The sequence below is a fragment of the Ursus maritimus genome, unplaced genomic scaffold (genome assembly GCF_017311325.1).
Source record: "Ursus maritimus isolate PB19 unplaced genomic scaffold, ASM1731132v1 scaffold_6, whole genome shotgun sequence".
NCBI lineage: Eukaryota > Metazoa > Chordata > Mammalia > Carnivora > Ursidae > Ursus > Ursus maritimus.
Genome location: NW_024426774.1, coordinates 13239981 through 13244368, shown reverse-complemented (window position 1 = coordinate 13244368; position 4388 = coordinate 13239981).

The following is a 4388-nucleotide window of genomic DNA, read 5'->3' as shown; positions in this document are numbered from 1 at the left end:
GGCTTTGATTGGAACCTGGAGAAATAACTACCCAAGTTAGCCCAGCAGTGAGAGGGGCTTCGCTCAGGCTGAGAATCAGCTTCCTCACGGCTTGAAGGATGTCCAGCCCTCAGTGCGTGGCCCCTGCTTTCCTCCCAGTTCTCCTCCCCCTGCACCTCCAGACTGACTCCGTACTTCAGCCAAACCAGCCCACATCAGACCCCCCAAATTCTGGTGCGTTCACAGACCTCCCGGCTTTTACACATGATGATGCTTGTCAGTATCCTCGACCTGCAGTTACTTAAATGTCTGCTAATTAGACATGCGGTTAAAATAGTGATGGGGGGCTCCTGGGATGCAAATTCTTGAATTACGAAGGGGAACAAAATTTTGTTCAAAAGTTTAGGATTTCCTCACCCCACCTGCGATTGTTGATTGTTTTCTGTGTGCATGCTGATTAGACTTAAAAATTCAAAAGCGTTCCCTGCAAAACCCACCGAGAAGAAATGGACCATAGAGCACACTTTGTTGTTCTGTCTTTATGAGGGTGCCTTTGGGGGCAGGCTTCGGGGCACAACTGGATATCCTCAGGAGACAGAAGCGTTTAGCCAGAAAGACCCAGACTAGGAGTTTAAAATTTTGAATTCTGATGCTGGCTCTGTCATTTATTAATAGTTGTGATATTTCATCATGATGAGCCTTAATCTCCTCATCTGTAAAGTGGACGTAACAGTCCCTATTCAGCTTCATATATAATGAGGTATAGATAAGAATTAAGCAGGATAATGTAAATAAAATGCTTTGTAATCAGGAAAGCAGCACGAAGACACAACTGGAATGGTAGTAAGGGCCTAGTGGGGAGCATGACTGCCCAGGGTTGAGTCCTAGGTCTGCTGCTGCCAAGTTGCACGATTTTAGATAAGCTTTCACCTCTCGGTGCCTCAACTTCCCAATCTATAAAATGGGGCACTTTAGTCTTTATTTTATAGAGTTGTTCAAGTAGCTATTTCTCACCTCAGAGGGGTTATTTCAGGTAAAGTACTTAGAACAGTGCCCTGGGACACCTGGGTGGCTCAGTCAGTTAAGCGTCTGACTTTGGCTTAGGTCATGATCTCAGGGTCCTGGAATCGAGCCCCGCAGTGGGGAGTCTGCTTCTCCCTCTCTCTCTGCCCCTCCGCCCCACTCATGCTGTCTCTCTGTCTCTCTCTCAAAACAATACATAAAACCTTTTTAAAAATTAAAAAAAAACAGTGCCTTACCACAAGTAAGCACACAGTAAATAGTAATTGTTATTATCATTATAATTGCCGTTTTTAGTTTTGTTATTTCGTGTCTACAAGAAACTGAAAAAAAAAAGAGGGTATAAGTGGTAATTCCTAAGAACAGGTATTTCTTGAAATCTAGTTTACGATACCTCTGGAGGCATACAAATGCCCCAAAGTTGTGACGAAAGCCCCACACTTTTCTCACATTCCGTTTCATAAGAGAGAAGGATCATGCCCCGAATCATGTAGGAGGGGACTAGAAAGGATATCGCAAATGAAACTACGTCTTGATCTGTATAAATCCTAATAAGTTTGTTTGGACCATGCAAATGCGAATACAAGCTTTTTCGAATGAGAGCATAGGCTCCTGGGAAAGGCTCGAACGCAAAGACTTTTCTATTGTTTGTTTGCTTCATTCCTGGCAGATGGAGTCTAGAATCGCCAAAAGAATGAGTCAAGCAGATCTGGCGGAACCCAGGTTCGGCACCAATTATGTGACCTCAGCAAGGTGACTTGACCTCTCTGACCCTGTTTTTTTATTTGCAAAATGGGCTAATAATAGCGATGTGCTATTGTTAGCTGTCAAGTCTGAAGGAGAACAAGTATGTAGAGACCTTGGCCCTGAGCCTGACACCTCAGATGATGAATCCACAAGGGTTGTTGGCTGTGCTGGGAGCAGCCCACGGTGGTGCTTTCCTACAGCTTCCCTGACCCCGGCCCTGCCCTCCTCCCCTCTTCACTTAATGAAGAAAAGCAGAAGTCAATAGAGTTCATTTACAGAAGAACACGATAGGAGACTCTGCTAAAGGAAAGAGGGTCAATGGTTTCCAAACCCAAGAGACAAATAATTGTCGTTTTCCCCACTTCCTCAGAAGTTCTTTGCTTTCTTCCTTCTCACAGTTTAAGGACCTTTCTGGAAACGAAATATCAAGATCAAGTCCTTCCGGTTACTCTAAGAGGCGCTGTTTTGGCTTCAATATTTCATTTTTGAGGTAGATGCCTCTCAGATTGTCAGAGAAGGACAAGAGGAGAGCACCAAATTCTGGGTGCCTTCAAGCCAGCCTGGGGTCAATGCCCAGCCCTTTTTGCAGCCTGGAGCGTGTATTGGAAGCAAATGACTCCTCGGAGTAGGCACGTACTAAGCTATTATAACAGGACCCAAAGGCAACGACACCCAAACCCACTTGCATATGCATTTTCTTTCACTGTTGATTTTTTTTAAATATCCTAAAGTAAAGGTATCTCTGTCTACTTGTCAATTTGCAAAGGATCTCCCCTATCCCTGCTCTGGCCTCTCTCCCAATTAGCTAATGCAGCAGAAACCACAAGAAGAACAAAGAAACCTCAGCCGGGCGTGAACTGTGGAACCCTTTATTGAACACAAATGAGCAGAAGTCAGGTTTCCTCGGTGGTTCGACCTAGGTGCCAGCAAGGAAGTGAAAGGAATTTTTGAGGAAATGTTGGGGGCAGAGGCAGAAGTTCAAAGGGAAATAATTTAGAAGACAAGGGGAATGACAGCCTCATCAGAAATGCTTCTGATGGTTGAAAGAAATGAGGGTACCAGAGATGGGGCAGCAGAGAAACAGTCGAGAACCCCGGCAGCGAGCATTTGGCGAGAAAGCTCTCTACTGCCCAGCCCACACTGACCTGAGGTGAGCTGGAAGGAAAGGCAGCATGACTCGGAGAAGGGCCCAAGCTTTGGACTTCAAGCTAAGCTCTCCAGCTCGCTAGTTTACCACGTGCCACTAGCTAATCGTGGAGTTTTGCGCTGTGGAGCTGGCCCAAATCTCAGTTTCCTCATCCTCAAGATGGGACCAATCATGCCCAGCTCCTGGCATTGTTAGGAGGATTACCGAAATCATAAAGATGAAAATCTGACCACCACATAGTAGACACACACAAATTGTGGTTCTCTGTCCAAGCACCAGAAATAACTTCTCCCTATTTATGAGCTTTGCCCGAGCCAGCTGCTTCTAAGGGCTCTCTAGAGGAATCAGGGAGCTGGTCCAGCTATCCTCCCCCACAGGAGAGGCATCTTCACCGGGATTGCTGCCCAAGCCAAAGGCTGATGAACAGCTGCCGCTCCTGGGCAGGGCTGGAGCTGCAGAGCCTGTCTGGGGCGGGCTCCTTCTGTGCAAAGCTCCGCCATGTTTGTGTGACAAGGCCCAGAGCCAGAGGCGCCTCCCACAAAGCTGTCAGCTTCTCCTCATTTTCCAAATGCCTCCCCTTCCGTGGACACCTTAGGAGCCCTGAGGGCCACCCCAGCTAGTAGATGAGTCTGTGGCTTTTCAGATATTTGGAGAGTGAGGACAAGCAACTCCTCTCCTCATCCACAGTATCTGGTCCCCAAGGGCAACCAAAATTACCCGAGCTACTTGTAAACCCCTAGACATCCCTAGACATCCCTTCCCCATATTGCTATCTTCCCTAATCCTCCTCCCCAACACATGAAACCACACACACATACACACAAATACATATATAGATACATGTGCACAAACATACACTCTCACATGAATATCTATACATGAAGAAAATCTTGATACAGTCCAACACTTTCTCATTTCTTCTATAAAGCACTAGCAACAAATATATGAGAAGTTGATGAAGGTTTGTATACATAGAATGACATTTTAGCAACTGTCCCCCACCACAGCTCATCGCTCTTGATAACAATATATATGTATTCTTCAGTTATAAGAACACTAATCAGAAATAAAGTTAGATTCCTTCTTTGCACTATAGACAAAAAAATAAAATGCAGGTACATTAAAGATACATATAGGGGCACCTGGGTGGCTCAATCAGTTGAGCATCCCGCTCTTGATCTCGGCCAGGATCTTGATCTCAGGGTCATGGGTTCAAACCCCATGTTGGGTTCCATGCTGGGCATGGAAACTACTAAAAATAAATAAATAAATAAATAGTGCATAATGCCTATTTTAAAAAGTTACATATACAGCTATGAAAATATTTGAAAAAAATCAGAATGTTTGGATAGCCTTGGAACTGGGAAAAATTAAGCAAAAGGAAACAACACGTAAGCCACAAAAAGGGGAGAGATTTGATCGTATAAAAATGAAAAGCTTCCTAGAGCAAAAAGATACCATCATCAAAATCATAAATATATGATACCATAAATAA